At 39.8% G+C, this 20,000-nt stretch overlaps 1 protein-coding gene and 1 long non-coding RNA gene across 27 annotated transcripts in view; both read left to right on the top strand.

Annotated features, from left to right (window-relative positions):
• Window positions 1-779, top strand: part of RBFOX1 (RNA binding fox-1 homolog 1) — an 814,571-nt gene extending 813,792 nt beyond the window's left edge. For all 26 annotated transcript variants that reach the window (XM_035339113.1, XM_035339111.1, XM_035339110.1 and 23 more), the window contains one exon: window positions 1-779. This exon is cut by the window's left edge. The gene's annotated coding sequence lies outside the window, so the exon portion shown is untranslated.
• Window positions 780-10,274: 9,495 nt separating this feature from the next.
• Window positions 10,275-20,000, top strand: part of LOC118174052 — a 10,090-nt gene continuing 364 nt past the window's right edge. The window contains exon 1 of the long non-coding RNA XR_004754519.1: window positions 10,275-10,319. This is a non-coding gene — a long non-coding RNA (uncharacterized LOC118174052). The remainder of the gene's footprint in view (window positions 10,320-20,000) is intronic.

Here is a 20,000-nt window from a genome sequence, read left to right as displayed (position 1 = left end):
TTGAAAACAAAGTTTCTGTAGCATTTATATCTAAGAATGAAAAAATAAATTATCTTTAAAATTGAAACAGAGAGAAAGAGACTATATTAATCAATGAAAAATGGGGTAGTAACATATATTTATACTACTGAGGGAATGAACTAAAATTTATTAAGAGTTCAATCCCCACATTTCTTATCTAAGATATATGAGACAAACCTCCAATTAAAAAAAAAAAAAAAAAAAAAAAAAGTATATTTCATTTAAACAGCAAGATAAAGCACCTTAAAAATGTTTACGAAGTGTTAGGTTTCCAATTCAATTGTTGATGATGCATTGTTTCTGGAACTGCACACACAAAATGTCTAATGTGGAGAATAACAGAATTTATTTGCAATTTTAATTTCCATGAAATGGCTTTACAACTCCCACTCTTCAAGTGATTGTATGGTGTTTTAGACTATTAAAATAATCTTGAAAGTTTGAGGGTGCAGCCCATATTAGCAACTATTTTGTTTATAAAGGTCCTGCAGTACTCCTAGTAGTCATTTAAAAATGTATGTCTGAAATAGTTATGTAAGAAAAGCATTTGAAAATTTTTTTACAATATATATTGGAAATGTTTTCTCTTATATAAATAACTACTGAGAATATGACTTATGAAAAAAATATTACTACCATATGTGGAATATAGTGACTTCTAAACAGATAAAAAGAATACAGAAACCTACAAACCCAGAAAATGTGTATATCTGTCTTTAGAAATTAGTGTTTATATCACAGCCGTGATTTGTGAATAATAACAACAACAAAAAAAATGGTTTGTAATATCAAAATAAAAGCTTAGTCTGAAAAGGTAAAATTATGTTGGTGTTCAAAGTCATTTTGCTTTTCCTTTTTACTGTTTTGATTGAAGAGCTACCCGCAGTGGCACCATCAATACTATTCACAGTGTACTTGTAACCAGATGCACTACTGACAAGGTTCACAGACTTTTTTTACTGCCTGAAAGTGTGGTTGGGAGCTTGGCAGAGCAGAGGAGCCTGATGAGGTTTGTGCCTGCCCTGTGTGCCTGGCCTCCTTCTCAGGGACCAACAGCTGGGCACAGCCAGGCTGGGGCAGGGAGCGAGGCGGCTATGAGTGAGTGTGCCCGGGTGCACGTGCATGCGTATGTGTACACACAGCTATTTGTGTGTGTGTTGGGGCTGGGGGGCAATAACCTCATCAGCTGGCTTGAGCTCTGCTGCTGCTGCTTTTAAGTCAGAGGCAGAGTGATGAGATTCAGCACAGGGACTGGGTTGCATGTTTGCTCCCCAGAAAGGGAAGTTTTATCCAGTATTAAATGTATTTTTTTTTTTCAGGCAACAGTGCATGATATGTGAAGAAGGATTGTTTTTTTGTTGTTGTTTGTTTGTAGGGAAATAAAAGTGTCTTATAAACTGACTTCATTTAAACAGGCCATTTCATCTAAGAGGATCATAAAAATACCACTGACCTGCATCTGACCTCTAAGATGAAACGTGGCTGTAGCTGCTCAGGCAAGTGCTGCTCAAGGAGCACCGACACTAGGGAGGGCTGGTGACTGGTAAGTATGTGACTGCTGCTCTTCCCAGGGCCCTGCACCACTTCTCTCTGGTGATGGATGGTAGCTAGCCTTCTCTTTAGCTGTCTTTTTCATAGACAGCTTCTATTTCTTTTCACTTCCAAGTACAGGAAAGGAAGGAAGGATAATTCTGCTGATCTTAAACCAACAGTGGTATTTCTGCGATTCTGGAAGGCTCCTTGTCGCTCCCAGGTTTATAGTTCAAGCCACAGGAATGACAGCTACATACTTGTATGTCTAGGCTTACCTGTGGGCTCAAACGGTCATGATGAGACTGATGTATTTAATGTGCCATTCAGCATGTCACATGCATGCCAACAGAATTGTATCTATTCTACTTGGGTTCCTGTTGCATTATAAATTAACAGGGGCAGAGACGACAAAAAGATAAGGCATTAAATATTGAATGCTTTGCAATTTACTATCAAGTTCTTCTCTGGAAAGTGTTTTGATCCTTCTGAGAAAGTAAAGAAAAGAAACCCTGATGCGTGCCAGCAATGGTGGGGAGATGCTATCTTCTGCTTACTTTATAGCTTTATATGAAATACAAGCACTACATGTTTGAGTATACTCTCCTACATACCATACACAAAGGCAAAGGCTATATTGACAATGTTTCCTTTGGTGGTTGGACAAAATGACAAAGGCAGTAATACTAAGATTTGTACTGAACAAGGTTGAGAAGCATGTGGAGCGATAAACATCAGTGGGACACACATACAGAGAGTACCTGAAACACCATACAGTTCATGTGATTGGATTCATCTACCTGTTGTCCAGTATCATTATTCATGATTTGATGCAGTAGCACTTCCTTTCGTGACCAAATAGCCAACATGTGGTAAATTAATAAAAAATATATATTTATTGAGCAGTTGGCTAAAGAATAAGCAAGGTATCATGTATAACCAAAACAAAAACAACAAGAAAAGGAAAATGCAGTAAACTCTTTGGGATATTTTTCTCAATTAGTTAAAATTCTAACACAACTTCCACTGTAGCATATCATACAGCAAAGATCAAATTTAATATTTTTAGGAAACCTCAGAATCACTCCCTCTCTACCATGTCCTGCACTACTCTGTCCTTGATTGTCTTTAAGTGCATGCACATTGTTTATTAGCTTTATATTTGGCTTTGGTTTGTGAACTAAAATATAGTTTTCTTTAACACTTTGGAAATATTATTTGTCTACAGTTTGAACTGCTGTTGTGTTGTGTTACAGTGCCTTACCTCAAATGATTTGTTGCCACTTTGGCATGTTCCTATTCCACATTTTTATTTATTTATTTACAGTTTTACAGTACAGATGCATGAGGAATGTGCAAAGGATTTCTTCCCTAAAACAGAACTGAAGCAGCATGTTGATAGGCAGAAGGGAGTGAGGAAAAAAAAGAAAAAAGAAAATCAGAAGATATATATTTCCAGTTTTAAGGCAAGATTTGAGTGGGACGTGAAATCAGAAGGTAGACAATTATTTGGGGATGTCTTTGAATTTATGAAAGTGTCACAGAATCACAGAATTGTCTAGGTTGGAAGAGACCTCCAAGATCACCGAGTCCAACCTCTGACCTAACTACTACAAACCACTAAACCATATCCCTAAGCTCTACATCTAAACGTCTTTTAAAGACCTGCAGGGACTGTGACTCAACCACTTCCCTGGGCAGCCCATTCCAATGCCTAACAACCCGTTCAGTAATGAAGTTCTTCCTAATATCCAACCCAAACCTCCCCTGGCGTAACTTTAGCCCATTCCCCCTCATCCTGTCACCAGGCACATGGGAAAATAGACCAACCGCCACCTCGCTGCAGCCTCCTTTAAGGTACCTGTAGAGAGCGATAAGGTTGCCCCTAAGCCTCCTCTTCTCCACGCTGAACAACCCCAGCTCCCTTAGCCGCCCTGTCATCAAAACCAATCTTGTTACCAGTATTATAAAAGTTTATTGCAACTCTTCAGTTGTTGTTAAAGGCCATAAGCTTCATCTCTCACTATAACATGAGCTTTATTCTGAGTCCTTCCAGACTAGAATTTGAGTCCTTGCAGTAGCTAACTTTATTCATACAACAATGGAGATGTTTGGGTTTTGTATGAATGGAAATTTGTTTTCTGGTAGCTTTTATGATTCTCCAGCACTAACCTAGTGCTCTGCATACCAAGAATTGTCTTGCAGCACTTCATAAAAAAACACAAGGAACAGACTAGGATCAGGAAAAGCCTAGGTAGTATTTGTTGGTATTATCATCAGCTTGAAATCAAGCCTTTTCTCTTAATGAGTGAGGGTAAGTTTAACATGGGGAAGAAAAATGCTAAAACTCGTTCTAGATCCAAGAGCTAGTCCTTATATTCATATTTGGAAAAGTAAGTTTTTATTTCATGCTAGTTTGTCTTTAAGCACGTGGATATGTTGCCTATATCCACACAAAGGACGACTTTAATGCAGTGTCAGTGTAATTGAAACAGTGATGTGATTACCTGAACAATTTACCACTAGCTTTGGTTGTCTAGAATATAACACCTGTTATGCAACAACAGTACCATTGTTGCAGTGAAAAGCAATCACAAGTGGGTTATCCATTTTCAAAGAGATGTTTCACTATTCCAGGCAACATTCAGGGCCAGGAGCTCCTCTTCAGCTGTTGTTTCTCTCTCAGTAGTAGATATTGTCAGCTTTTCAAAGTCCTGCTTTATATCCTATCAAGTTACTCACGGTTAGTGATCTCATCTTACGTGGTTTGCAGTACCCGACTTGGATACAGGTATTAAGAAAGAAAGTTTGGGTGGAAAGGGAGGTAGAGATAATCACCAATTTCACTGAAACTGTGTTTAAAGCACTCACAAATATATGTGGAAGGTGGTTCTAAACTCTTGTCTTGGCTCAACTTAATACAGTAATTTTACATATATATATATATATATTTTTTTCCATATGGAGCTGCCATATGTATTTTGGATAAAGTTGTGCTCAACTCTGTTGAAGATCTTCCATTTTACTTAAAGAGTAAAAGAGAAACACTTTTTCAAGAATCTGTTGGTTTGGGCTCTGCCCTGGATTCCATTCCCCTTCCACATCAGACAGAGTGAAAACATGCTTATATGACCCCATTGCTTGCTTAACAGGGGTCATAAGACAATTAAGTGTTCTTTCTGTTTCACATGAGCTAGATTGACTTGTGGTAGGGTTCTGATTCCAAAAGAGATTTAGAGCTGAAAACCTGGGCTGAAACTGAGCTCACTGCATGTATGGTACTGTAGAACACTCCAGTCTGCTTCTCAGTACAGCTTATGGATTGATTTAGTTTGCTCTCTGCTAGCTTTGATTTGCCCATGTATTGCTCTGAGAACCTGCATGCTTAACCAATTTAATGATTCCATTGTTTAGTGAAAGACCTGTGAGTCAGGAATTCAATAAATCGGAAAACTGTTAAATAAAACATAAGTGAATGCAAAAATAATCATTTAGTGGACATGATGAAAGGACACTAAACCAAACAGTTCAGACCAATGGATGATGTATAACAACTAAACAAATATGACAACTAATTAAGGATGAGATTCCACATTCAGGATGACAGGCATTATAAAAATGAACAGCTAGGTTATGTTCAGGAAAAAAACCTGCACTTTGCAAATGTCAGGCAGACAGCTCAGTAAGCAAAAAAGCTCAGTTATCCAATTAAAATAAATGTGTGGTGTTCTCAGTATAAAGAGCTAAAGCATCCTTATGCTGAGGAGTTAAGATCCTGAAATGTAAGTGGAGCAAAAAGTGCTCTCTATAAAGCTTAGTGTAATCTATCAAGATTAACGTTTTGCATGCTGGCAAAGTCATATAGTAATGTGTTTCAATTTTTGAAATTAGAAACATTAGACTAAGATCAGTACCAATTTAAACCCCAGGCAACCCCAAATATTAAATTGAATTCATTATTTGCAACCACAATGTGCAAATAAACTTGCCCTGATGGTTTCTATGGGAAATAGATACTATGGTAGCTGCCCTCCTCTTTCCTAAGATCCTTTCTGATACTTCATGTAAAATGTATTAACAAGTTGCACAAATGTAATTTAGGGCAAAAGTCTTAATCTAAAAGTAATTCCTGATTTATTCAAGAGTAATTCCTGTCCTAGGAAGGACTGAGGATATTTTTAAACATTAGTTTAAAATTAGAGATTAGAGATTTAAAACTAGAGATTAGTGCATATCAATGAGAAGTCAGTGGTAGAAAGAGACTGCAGTAACAAATCAGCATATTGTCTCACAGATTAAAGACACATCAAGGATCATTCTCATTAAACCACATTCCTGTAGTCCGGTATGTAATACTTCACTTTTTCTCAGATCTCATTGCCATTGGTGGATTTCTGCCATAAATCACAATAGAGAAGAGATAGCAGGTACTAAATATTAATATTTGAATCTAAATTTCAATATTGTCACTGATACAATATGACTCCCTACTGTCACAGTCTTTCTTGCAGCTATCTTTCCTCTCGCTTATGCCGGTCTCTACTTAGCTCATGCAAGTACACCCAGATCATGGAAGAGTGCTATAGGCTGTAAGTAACAAAAACTGATCTGTGGAGCTCCTAATGCACAAAAGGAGAAAAGTGTGTGAACGCAGGTTCCTCTTTGAACAAGGATCTAAGAGAAATGATCTGGGCTTCAGTTAATAGTTTACTTGGCAAACAGTCCCTAAGACATATCCACAGATATTTTTTTTTATTATTATTATTTTTTTGTGACACTACCATGAACTTACTGTTAGTTTATATTAAAATGGACCCTTGTAAAAAATAACAGCTATATGGTACATCCATTCTATTTTCCTTTCTTGTGTTATTAATGGTGTCAACGTTGAAATTTATGTAATTCCTTTAGGTCAACTGATCTGACCCAATGTCATTCCATTGTAGAACTGATATCTTTATGTGAGATATCTCTATATGAACGAGACTGTAGATCTCACACATTTTATATATAGTACAAAGAGTGCAAAGTACTGTGATCTCTGTAACATGTGCACTGTGAGGCTGTTCCTCACAGTAAAACTCACTGATAGCAAATTTTCCCTAGAATTGAAGCCACTTTTTTTTTCTTTTTTAATCATCCTATTAGTCTTAGAGATGATCTTAAGCACGCCTCTTTGTTATTTGAGCTACAACAGCTCTACGAGTGTCCAAAAGTCTTGGCCATTTAATGACCTTCAATAGATCTATCATGTTTTAATTGTTCTTTTTGGATTTATTCCAACTTTAATATGTAAGTAGAAATAATGCAGGAAGTTTCTAGGGATAGGGTATTCAACACAATTTCTTTTGCTTAGCAACGTTAGACCCACCTACTCCCTCAGAGTTTCAGGTAGGAGCCTTGGAATGAATTACACTGAAGGCTATTGCAGAATTATAGCAAGGCATGGTTAGATTTAACTTACACATGCTTTGTCTGGTTTTGTTTTTATCTTCTTTTTCTAATGTCTTGCCGGGTCATATTTAATTTGGCATGAATCCACAGTTCAGCTTTCTGTATAATCAGTTGGCAAAAAAGACAGATGATACTCAAAATAAATTACTATTTAATGCATTGCTGTAAAGAACTGTGCTTGTGTTGCAGCAATTCATCTAACAAGGTCTTAATGGAAGATCAAATGCAAAATCTTCTATGTCTCTGTGGGCTCAGTTTTGCATTTGGCTCAGTGTCCTCAGATTCTAAAATTATATATAAAGACACTTTTTTTCTTCCACTACCACATGAAACATCATATTGAAGATAATGTTCTGTTACATTTTGCATGTTTAACTTGCTGTAACTTAAAGCAGTCCTGAGAATTAAGCATAACAGTAATTATTTGTTTGTTTCCTGTTACTTGAGAAGAGAAACTCAAACCCTTCTGAAATATACAGCAGTATAGTTCTGAATACTTTTATATTAAAAGTTTTTTACGTTAACTGAAAAACTTACCTAAAATCCTTACTTGCAACTTCTGTAGAAAGTAGCCTGCAGCTTCTGTAGAGTAGTAGCCGGCAGCTTCTACTCTCTTTAGTCTGGCTGTGGCATGTTAGTTGCTTTTAAATGAACACTTTTAAATGAACAAGATTTGACATTTTTAAAAAGGCAGCTTTTAGGTAGATCATGTAGAGCAATGGTTGCTTATTTCTCAGACAAGTAGTTTCAATTTGCAGTTTTAAATATTGGGGAAGTGTGAGATCAGAATCAGAAGAAGCAGTAGGAGCAGAGAAATGTATCTTCTGTTTGCACTTTTGCTATAGGAAAGAAGTCTGCTGTTTGTATCTTCATAACTGGCAGCAGATATCTTCATTTTAAGCCAAGATTTAAACCTGTCCCTTGGAGTAGGGACAAGAACTCCAAAACAAGAGCTTCTAAGTCTGGAAACTTATAACCACAGACAAATTTTCTAATAGGATATTCAATTCAAGCCATTTGCAGCAGAATTAACATGCAGCAAAAGGGTTTTCTGGGGTTTCCCTCTTTATAATATGGTTTATAAAGCAGAAAGCAGAAAATTATGACTTGGATGGAAGCTTTAGGCTTTACCAGGGGCATCAAAATGGAATTCAAATTTGTGAAGCACCTGATTTATAATTAAAAAAATAAAAATCTGTCAAATGTCCAAATGAGAGGTGAGAATGTCAGCTCTGCAGTCTTTGAGAAAAAAATGGAATGGCTGCAATATACCCACCTATGTGTGACCTTGTCACCTGCAGAATTGTCATGTTTTTTGTGATGTGAGCAGTTGCACATGCAGCTCTGAATGTTTCTGCCATCCTCACCTTATTCTTATAGAACCTCTGTTTCACATCTCCTTGTACACAACTGCTGATGTTCACCGAGATGGGCAACAATCCCCCCCCCAAAAAAGTGATGGCCTGGAAATAGCAACATTCTTAAGTCATTCTCCATTTACTAATAGAGCTGATAAAATAACTGAGCTTTCATCACAGATCTGGAGCCCCATTGCTCCACAGTTAGAAAGTAAAGTTATTTCAGGTAAAAAAGCAAGCAAACGAGGAGAAAAAAGTAGTTTTATCTGGGAAGCTGAGAAGTAGCTTTTATTGGCCGAAAGAGAATATAGAGAGAAACCCTAGCTGGTGGAAGGGGATGGGGAGCAGAATGTGGCCCCCACAATCCACGAGGAAATGGTTGGCGACCTGCTACAGCATTTGGATGTACGCAAGTCAATGGGGCCGGATGGGATCCACCTGAGGGTACTGAGAGAACTGGCGGAGGAGCTGGCCAAGCCGCTTTCCATCATTTATCGGCAGTCCTGGCTATCGGGGGAGGTCCCACTTGACTGGCGGCTAGCAAACGTGACGCCCATCTACAAGAAGGGCCGGAGGGTAGACCCGGGGAACTATAGGCCTGTTAGTTTAACATCAGTGCCAGGGAAGCTCATGGAGCAGATTATCTAGGGTGTCATCATGCGGCAGTTGCAGGGCAAGCAGGCGATCAGGCCTAGTCAGCATTTGTTTATGAAGGGCAGGTCCTGCTTGACGAACCTGATCTCCTTCTATGACAAGGTGACACGCTTAGTGGATGAGGGAAAGGCTGTGGACGTGGTCTACCTTGACTTCAGCAAGGCATTTGACACCGTTCCCCACAGCATTCTCCTCAGGAAACTGGCTGCTCATGGCTTGGACTGGCGTACACTTCGTTGGGTTAAGAGCTGGCTGGATGGCCAGGCCCAGAGAGTTTTGGTGGATGGAGTCAAATCCAGTTGGAGGCAGGTCACTGGTGGAGTCCCCCAGGGCTCGGTACTGGGGCCAGTCCTCTTTAACATCTTCATCGATGATCTAGACGAGGGGATCGAGTGCACCCTCAGCAAGTTTGCAGACAACACCAAGTTAGGTACGTGTGTCGATCTGCTCGAGGGTAGGAAGGCTCTGCAGGAGGATCTGGATAGGCTGGACCGATGGGCCGAGGCCAACGGTATGAAGTTCAACAAGGCCAAGTGCCGGGTCCTGCACCTGGGGCACAACAACCCCAAACAGAGCTACAGGCTGGGAGATGTGTGGTTAGAAAGCTGCCTGGCAGAGAAGGACCTGGGAGTATTGGTTGACAGTCGGCTGAATATGAGCCAGCAGTGTGCTCAGGCAGCCAAGAAGGCCAGCAGCATCCTGGCTTGTATCAGAAACAGCATGGCCAGCAGGTCCAGGGAAGTGATTGTCCCCCTGTACTCGGCTCTGGTGAGGCCACACCTCGAGTACTGCATTCAGTTTTGGGCCCCTCGCTACAAGAAGGACATCGAGGTGCTTGAGCGAGTCCAGAGAAGGGCTACAAAGCTGGTGAGGGGTCTGGAGAACAAGTCTTATGAGGAGCGGCTGAGGGAGCTGGGACTGTTTTGCCTGGAGAAGAGGAGGCTCAGGGGTGACCTTATCGCTCTCTACAGGTACCTGAAGGGAGGCTGTAGCGAGGTGGGGGTTGGTCTGTTCTCCCACGTGCCTGGTGACAGGACGAGGGGGAATGGGCTTAAGTTGCGCCAGGGGAGATTTAGGTTGGATCTTAGGAAGAACTTCTTTACTGAAAGGGTTGTTAGGCATTGGAATAGGCTGCCCAGGGAAGTGGTTGAGTCACCATCCCTGGAGGTCTTTAAAAGACGTTTAGATGTAGAGCTTAGGGATATGGTTTAGTGGAAGATTTGTTAGTGTTAGGTCGGAGGTTGGACTCAGTGATCTTGGAGGTCTCTTCCAACCTTGACTATTCTGTGATTCTGTGATTCTGTGAAATATGCATGTTGCCAAAGCCAGTAAATTCTGCTGTACAGATGAGTTCTTATGAGATGTCTCTGGATTTTGATGGATGCCCCCCCCCCCCGGGGGGGGGGTTTTTTTTTTTTTTTATGTGACCTGCCATTACACTCTGGTATAGAAATTGTTCAATTAATTGTTCATTTCAGCTGACTTTGTCCCCTAGTGGGGTGAAGACGTAATTCATATATTGAGATTAAGAGGAGGGCATGCATCACCACAAAGTGTTGTGCCAGTCATCCTTTTTCAGTCCATTCTGAAGTTTCTTATCTCTGGAAAATGTGAAGTGGCAACAGGAATAGGATAAGCAGAGAAACATGGCCTACTTTTTTATAATCTTTTTTTATAGCTTTACTCTCAGTGACTTGGACAGGAAGTCAACAGAGAAGTATTTTTGCCCAATGCCAGATTAATGGAAATATGTGTAAATTTGAGCTCTCATTGAGTTGTTCACCTCTGTCTTATTCGGTCAGCCTGCCTCCTGGCACCATTAAGTAGAATTTTACAGCTGTGTGGAGCCTACCATAGGGTTGGAGACAGGAAAATTGTGTGTCATAAATGCAACACCCTGAGAAACAGGTCCCCAATGAAATGAATTATCATAAGACAACTGGAGATTTGTGGAAGCAGAAATCAAGTATCTTACGGAAGGGCAGAAGGAATTAGGTACCATCAATTACAGCTGCAGCAGAACTAGCAGAGTCAACTGAAATGTTTATCATTGATCTGCCTAAATCCAGAGGGAGCTCTTCAGAACTTTTTCATCACAGAGCAAGCTACCGTCAGGACTAGTGGAAATTCCCCAAGTAATGGTTGCAGTATTTTATTCTGATTTTTCTGGTCTTTTCAAGGTGTTTTGTATACAACTGAAGTCACCTAAAGAGGTGTGGTCCAACTTCAGCAGACGTTTGCCTACACATGCTTTGTCTTCTGACAAAAGACACTTTTAAGATCTGCTTTTTTTACCTTGAGATTTCTGCACTTTTTCCCAAATTTGAAAGTTCTTATCCCCTCCAATTTAATTCCTAAAGTAAAATTTCATTTTGTTCATGATTTATGAGTGAATGAGGAGCAAGTAATTTTTTCAAATTTAGTTCAAAGAGATATTAAGACCTTAACTTGCCAATTGCCACATCGTTTTCTAAAAAGTATATTATATGAAGATTAGTTAGAATGGTAGAATATTTACAAATATTGTTGTTACCTATTTGTGATAACTTAAAAATATCATATAACATTTTCCAGTGCAACAGCTGGTGTCTGAGTTAATGAAGTCAGCTGTCAATTAAAAAAAAAAAAAAAAAAAAAAAAAAAAAACTTGAAATTTTCTAGGCTTCTTTTGCTTCATGTTACTTCTGTTTATTGTTTTTGGAGAAGCAACCACTGTATTGTACATAATAGTGACTATATATTTTAATATAAGGCCAGTTCTTTTTAGACTTTGTGGTTCCTTAACCTTCTTAGAATCGTAAAGGACACAGCTGTTTATTTTGTTAAATTTAGCTGTTTATTACTTCTTTTCTCTCCCATGCACTAATTGCTAAGCTGTACTGTAGGTTTGAATATCTCCTGCCTGTGTATCAATGTTGTGAAAGGATGGTCAGATACCACCTTTGATAATTTTTTCTCCTAAACTAGCTTTCTTTTTGTTGTGGTTTAACCCGGCTGGCAGCTAAACACCACACAGCCGTTCGCTCACTCTCCCCCCTCCCTCTCTGGGATGGGGGAGAGAAACAGGAAAGTGAAGCCTGTGGGTTAAGATAAAGACAGTTTATTAAGATAGAAAATAATAATAATAATATGTACAAACAAGTGATGCACAATGCAATTGCTCACCACCCGCTGACTGATGCCCAGCCCAACCCCGAGCAGTCGGCCCCCACCCCGGCCAGCCCCCCCATATTAATTGTTCAGCATGACGCCAGATGGTACGGAATACCCCTTTGGCCAGGTGGGGTCAGCTGTCCTGGGTCTGTCCCCTCCCAGCTCCTGCTGCACCCCCAGCCTGCCCGCTGGCAGGACGCAGCGAGGAGCTGAAGAGTCCTTGGCTTGGTGTAAGCACTGCTCTGCAACAACTAAAACATCAGGGTGGTATCAGCATTCTTCTCATCCTAATCCAAAACATAGCACCCTACCAGCTAGTAGGAAGGAAAAATAACTGTCCTAACTGAAACCAGGACACTTTTGTACTTCCTCTTCAATGGACAAGAAGCTGTACTGCAAAAGTAGATGATATGCTATGCTTTTGGCCAGATGTGTATTCTGTTAGCCAAGAAATCTGGATAACTTTCTTCCTACTCAGTGCTAGTATTACATTTAAGGTTTAAGAAGGAGAGAGGAGGGAAGGGAGAAGGAAAAAGAGAAAATGTGTTGGTAGTTATGCCAGTATGCTGAGGGAACTTAGCAACAAGGCAACAAAAGTTGTGTTGCTGAGTGAGCAGAAGGAAGGAATCTTAAATAACTTTAAGGCTGCTGAAAGGAAAACTCATATAGTCTATAGTGCTTGTGATCATTCTGCAGAAAAGTAGACAGCATTAAAAGAGAAAAGTTTGAATTATTTTTCATGTAAGTGCAAGCATGCAACAATATTAATAGTGTTTTAATCAGAGAAAATACAATGGTTTAAATTTGATAGTTAGTTAGTTAGTTAGTTAGTCATAATTTACAGGGCTCTGACCAGAGCAGTTGATCATCTAAGGACCTGTTTTTTGTAAATTCAAGAATGGATATCTAAAAGCAAACATTTATTATACAGAATAATGAAGGTAAATGTTTTTGACTGGAGAGAAGGAATTTCCAGATTTTAGCATGAGCCAAGTAACAAGCTGTTTTTGGATAGGTTATGTATATTTTTCATGTGTCATAGGCTAGCTATACTTTGACATAAGGAGTGATAGAACCAATAATGTGTAGTGTCGTTGTTACAATAAACAAACAAACAAAGGGTTTTGACAGCACTGAAGATATTTAATTTTGGGTTGAAAATTCCACCAACGCAGGAGAATCCACCACTGTCCTCCTCCTGGGCACGCAACACGAAGAAAGCATGAGCTTCTATGGCAAATTGGCTTTGGGAAGCTACAGATTAGTAACAATTAAGCCTCCCCTAGAATTGCTCCAACTCTCCCTGGGGTTAGACTGGCAACCTATACTAAGAACTGATCTGAGCTTTCTGGCTCATGGATCATTACTTAAGGAAAACAGCTGTGCATTGAATATTTAACATGATCAAAGACTAACTACATATTGCAAATGCAGCCATTTCAGGATTATTAAGACATCACCATCACCATGGGTTTCCTGAAAAAGGAACTCCAAGTTGTCAGTTATGTCTAGTAGCACTGATTAGTGATAGTCACTTGCATAGCAAGGCAATATGTAGGCACAGGCTGCATACCTGTAGAGGCTTAGCTACATTCTGATAACTTTGTGCTATCTACATGTAAGGCCACAATGACAACTGCTGAATCATGGAAGATAGACATAGCAATTCAATGCAGTCTGTCCTGGAAAATTAATATTCCATAATTCATTCCAATGTGATTAAAGCTATTCCTCTGCAATCACTGGTGCCGATCTTTCATCAGGCTTTCTGTGGAGTTGGGAGCTGAGACTCAAATCTGTTCTCCCTAATTTCTGCATATGGAAATTCTCTTTCAGCCTTCAAAGGTAAATTTGACCTCAAAGAAAACAGAATGCAGGCCTTTCTCCAACTAAGTTTCATTCCTCCGTATACACAGCACAAATCATTATTTACTTATTTTGTGTTTATCCTTTTACAAACATTTTGTATAATAACCCACCCTATATATATTCTTTAAGGGTAGTTGAAAACCAAGCTTTTCTAGAATCTCAACTGCAAAGGCAAAGCAACTCTCCTGTGAGTTTGTTGATAATGTGGAGAAAAAAGGACAACGACTTTTGCCAGATGAAATCGGTAGTCCTGGGGAGAGGTTCAGGGGCTTTGCCCTTCAAGACACTTCTAATTATCTCCACATAAATAGAAAATTCACCAGTAGTTTGTAAAATGCCCATAGGACACTCCTTCTTTTCATAAAAATAAAAGCAGTCTGACCTAAAAAGTAATAGAAACAATAACAGAAGACTTTTTTTTTGCTGTTAAGTGTTTGGTACCATGCCCTCATTTACAATTGGCCATCTGTCTTTCAGAAAGCTTAACTTAAAACTGAAAATACCTCAAGACAAATCTTGCAAAAGTTTGCAAAATTTCCTTATGACAGGCATTTACAAAACCTTTGGGCCTTCCCCTTTTACATTGAGCTACTTTTAGCTAAGATGTATTTAATTGAAATATTACTAAAGTTTAAAAGATTACTACTAAAATTTAGCAGCTGTGATTGCATTCTTTTCAGTAGCAATTGCATTCCTACAGCACAGTTTATGAAAGTTTTCTGACATTTTATATTTGGTCCAGGAGAAGCAGTTTACTTAAATAACAGCTCAGTGGAGGTTCTATTCATTTTGTTTGTTTGTTTGTTTGTTTGTTTGTTTGTTTTAAAGCCTCTTCCAATTCCTAACATTAAAATAAGGGAGTTTAAGTGAAGATCAAAGAACAAGTAAAGATTTAAGAATAGCAGAGTTGAGGGGGTGGGAGGGAAGCAAACAGATAGAAGACTTATGCAAACCCCCAAAGATTCTTGGTGTTTTTTGTTTGTTTTTCAGTAATTATGTTGACTAACTACAACAGCTATCTTTCAAGAAAGAGCTGGGGAAAGGGGATGTCTGTGCAGAGAAGCATCCCACCAACACATTTCTAGAGCCATTCTTTCCAGACAGTGCCTTTGGCCTATGCTTAAAAGCATAATACAAAGCAATTTTAAAAGATAATGTGTACCCCTCCTTATCTACCTTCTCTTTCAAATGAAAGTTCATTTGTACTGTAGAAAGCACAAAGGCAGCTGCATTTCACTTTTTTTTAGCCAAGACATGTTGCAAACCTAGTCAGCCTGGTTTTAAGACCTTTGTTATTGGCCCCTGACTGATATATAGCACCGTGACAGGCATATGTTTTCTCCTTATTCAGCATGAAATTAACTTGGCATGTTCAAAGAAGCAAAGCTATCAAGCTAGGATCGTAATCAGTGTTAGCTTCTTCAGGGGAATCTTCACGGCCAAACACTAAAACTTAATCTGTACATACAACTACTCCCACGAGCATTTTATAGCAATCGTTCCACGCATGCTCAAAGCAGACACGCTCTGGCTGCCCTTGCAAAGGGGTGGAAAAAAAAAAAAAAAAAAAAAAAAGAAAAAGAATATTCTTCATGCCTTCCTTCTGCCTTTCCACAGTAGCTCCAAGGTTGTCACAATGCAGCCCAAATCCATTGTTTTAAATATGTTTGTAGTGAGTAAATGTATTCATAGCCATTTGGAGCTGATATTTTAAATGTTTAAATGCCTTTTGGGAAGCTTTAGGCTGAAATGCTGTTGTTAAGACACTGAAATATTAGTAAATCTTGCAAATGACACAAGTTCTAATGTTCCTCATCTCTGTGGTGCTACATGCTGTGCTAATGACCTGGTGACTGGATTTTCTGTTTTTGAAAGCAGAGCTATGTGCTGTAAAACTTTTATCTAAGTTGAGCTGCCTCTCTCTAATGAATTTTTTATTTGTTTACTTGTTGTTTCACTAGAATTTAAAAGTAGCAATTAAAAAAAAAAAAAAAGAAAAAAGAAAAAAGAAAAAAGAAAAAAAACTCACCCTGAACAAGGAACTTGCATTCATTTGAAGTCTAATATAATGATGTAAAGTACATCATTGTGTGTCCAGTAAAGTGAAAAAGAAGTCAAGAAAAATGCATAACTATGCTTAGTGCTTTACATGACAAGAAATGTATAATTCATGTGATGATGGTATATATGCACATAAGCTACCACAGACACATTTGCCATGCAGCTGTGCCTGTGCATGCTGCTGCATAAGCATAGTGCACTCTTAGTTTGTCTGAAATTCCTAACACCTTTTAAACACAAGATCAGGCCCAGCTTACTCTCAGCTTCCAGTATGGTTTGCTTAATAAAGGATCAGATAAATTAAATCGAAATAGTTGACAAGATATTGGGTCTATGACCATGCAGGCGTAAAACATGCAATTCCCTTGTGAATTAATTCTATGCTTAGTCATAGTGCTGTTTAGTGTTTTTAAAAAAAAAAAAGGAAAAAGAAAGGAGTACAAGGAGGAGGATGCAGGTAATTACAGTCTGGTCAGCCCCACCTCAGTTCCTGGAAAGCTCATGGAATAACTGTGAGACCTCACCTGGAGTATTGCATTTATTTTGTTGTTGTTGTTTTGTTTTGTTTTGTTTTGTTTGTTTGTTTTTACAGAAACTCCCCAAATAAAGTTGTACATTGCAGTCCACTGTAATTCTGGTTTTACAACATGTCTAGATGGTTGTAGGGATGTGTGAGAGTGCACTACCTTGGCCTGTTCCAGGTGAGGGAGGCCTAAATGTCACATTCTGAATTTCCATTGTTGATTTGAATCAGACCCTACAGCAGCCTGTCCTACCCACTGTGAGTTTCTTTCCATCAGAGAGATGAAGAGAGCCCTTGAAGGAAATGGAGAGAGAACTAAACTGATCATGCAGCTAGTGCCTGAAAACATGGGGGCCACTAGGGGAGCGTGGGGGAGCCAAGGTCTATCCCACACAGCAGCCATCAGCATAGAATGTCCTACTCCACCTTCATTCTGGATGATCTGTATGACCCTGCAGGACCAAAAGCATGGATAAAAACCTTATGGTTTCTGATACCAGGGCTGATGCCGCGATCTTTGACCATTTCAGCAGAGCTTCTATGTGGAAGCGGAGGCCGTGATGGTGTGGGGCCTACTCCTGGAGCTACCACCTGCTGGGGTGGGGCTCCTCTGATCTTGTGACATGTATCCTTGGCCCAGAGCACCACTGCCTGTTTGTCACAGTGTTTGTTTTACCCTGGTCTTGCCAGGAGGACAGTGGGAGTGAAAAGGGCGTGGACATGCCACCAGCTCCAGTCCAGGAGAGGGAGGAGGAGGAGGAGGAGGAAGCAGCAATACACAGCAAAGTATTGGTGGGCCAAACATATACCATCCCATGGAGGTCATATTTCTAGAATTCTTTTTTCTAGGGCCTTTTGACAACTCCAAGGATAACAGTTTTACGTTTTTTTTTTTTTTTTTTCCCCATAATATGTTTTTAATGAATGGTCTTATTCAAGGTGTAAGTGTTTTTTATCCTTTCTCAGTGTTCCATTAATAGGTGTTCTATCAGATGTATGGGGTAGAAAGTCTTTCCTTCTTACAATTTTCTTCACCTGTACCCCAATTCCATTGTTGAGAATAAGACCATTATGCTACTTTGATGACATTTTTGGCATCTGTAATCTTTTCTGTTACATTTTCTGTAATATTTGCATGTGTAATGCAAGAATGTGAAGTAATTACAGACTATGAACTGGTGTCTGTCACCTTTGCAGCAAGTTCAACATGGAACAACATGGCTAAGGTTCATGAGGTTCAACATGGCTAAGTGCTGGGTCCTGCACTTTGACCACAACAACCCCATAACCCCATGCAGATCTACAGGCTTGGGGGAGAGAGACTGGAAAGCTATGCAGAGGAAAAGGGTCTGGGGGTGATAAGTGATGCTCCCCTGGAGCCAGCAGTGTGCCCAGGTGGGCAAGAAGGCCAACGGCATCCTGGCTTGTATCAGGAATAGTGCAGCCAGCAGGACCAGGGAGGCGATCGTTCCCCTTGTACTCTGCTCTGGTGAGGCCACACCTTGAGTGCTGGGTTCAGTTTTGGGCCCCTCAGAACAAGGACATTTAGGCCCTGGAACATGTCCAGAGAAGGGCTAGGAAGCTGGTGAAGCACCTGGAACACAAGTCCTGTGAGGAGCAGCTGAGGGAACTGGGGGTGTTTGGTCTGGGGAAGAGGAGGCTCAGGGGAGACCTCATTGCTCTCTGCAACTACCTGAAGAGAAGGTGTGGGTAGCTGGGAGTCGGCCTCTTCTCACAGATAACTGGTGATAGGAGTATAGGGAATGGCCTCAAGTTTTGCGAGGGGATGTTTAGGTTGGAAATGAGGAGATATTTCTTCTCAGCAAGAGCAGTCAGGCATTGGAACGGGTTGCCCAGGGAGGTGGTGGAGTCACCGTCCCTGGGGCTGTTTAAGGAAAGGTTGGAAGTGGTGATTACAGACTTGGTTTACCTGGTGATACTTGTAATAGGGTGATGATCTTGATGGTCTTTTCCAATCCAAATGATTCTATGATAAGTTTGGTAACTAGTTGTGCTGTTGGAACCTGTCTGCCAGCTATGGAGATAACCTTTTTAGTCGATCTACATATGTGCTGAGGAGAGTTCTCCAGAGCTCAGCACCGCTGAGTGGGGAATCAGTAGGCCCAATCTTTAATCTCTAGTTGAAAGGGTTTGGGTTGCTGAATGTGACACAGCCCACGGGAGTACAGCAAGGAGACTCAGATGGATAGGGCACATATGACAAATGTCTGCTTGTGTGTGAAGCCAGAAGAGAGAGAGATTATCAATAACAATTGGGCAACAAGCCCACAGACAAATGCCAGAGCACACACTCCACAGAAGGGGTGGAGTTTTCTTATCTCCATCCTTTTTGGTGCCAGAAGTTTATAGTTCAGCCCAAAATGATGCTACTGGTGTTAGTGGAGAATGGGAAGCTTCAGTGCAAGGACAGAAATGAGCAATGGGAGAAGAGGGCTGGGGAGAGGCAGAAAGTTTGGCAGAGGTGTGAATGTAGGCAACATAGACGAGCGCCCCAGCCCTTTCCAGTGTCATTCTGTTTGACTTTAAAGTGAAACGACAGAAAGCCTCTCCTTCTCCTCAGTTCCAAAACTTTAAAGGAGAGCTCCAAGAGAGAATAGTGTGTTTTGAGAGCTGCAAGTTTTTATTATGCTAAAATCATAACATCTAAAATCCAATTCAGTCCTTGTTATGAAGAATTTATTGATATTTACACTAAAATTAGTTAGAAGGCAAACTTTAAAAAATGTCATGGATAATTAACTAGGAATATTTCTCAGAAGAGATTTGTTATATTAAAAGACACTGAAATTACTAGTGTTAATCAACTATATTATATTAAAAATGTATGGATTAATTAAATATTTTAAATATGAAAAAATAAATAAAAAAGGGGGGTGTAGGGGAATCACAGGCTTGAAACTGTGTCTTCTGTCATGTTGTTTTCCCTGCACTTTTTAAGTACCTAATTTAGTAGGAATTCAGATTAAATAATTATTCTTGGCCAGCCTAAGCCATTTTTAATATTCAAACTTGTAAGTAGAAAAGTTGCTGGGTATTTTTCATTCACTTGACTTGAATGCAGATGCTGGCCTCTCCCTTCAACCCCAAGCTACACCTAGTCAGTAAGGGCCAAAGGAAGTCTGCTAAATAGGGTTTGTGATATCTTTCTGGGATTCTTTGACTACTCGTGCCTATAGTACCTGGTTATTTCTAGGTGCTCTCCTGCCTGAACAAATCTGGTGTTTAGCCATTAACTTCAGATTAGAAGTGCATTCAACCCAGCACACCTGAAATTATTATTTGCTGATGAGAGCAATTTAGCCTCTACACTACTTGTCCTGTTGTGTCCCCCCCCATGCCCTCCCCCTTTTTTTTTT

Source organism: Oxyura jamaicensis, chromosome 14 (genome assembly GCF_011077185.1).
Source record: "Oxyura jamaicensis isolate SHBP4307 breed ruddy duck chromosome 14, BPBGC_Ojam_1.0, whole genome shotgun sequence".
NCBI lineage: Eukaryota > Metazoa > Chordata > Aves > Anseriformes > Anatidae > Oxyura > Oxyura jamaicensis.
This window is presented reverse-complemented; position numbering and strand designations above follow the sequence as displayed.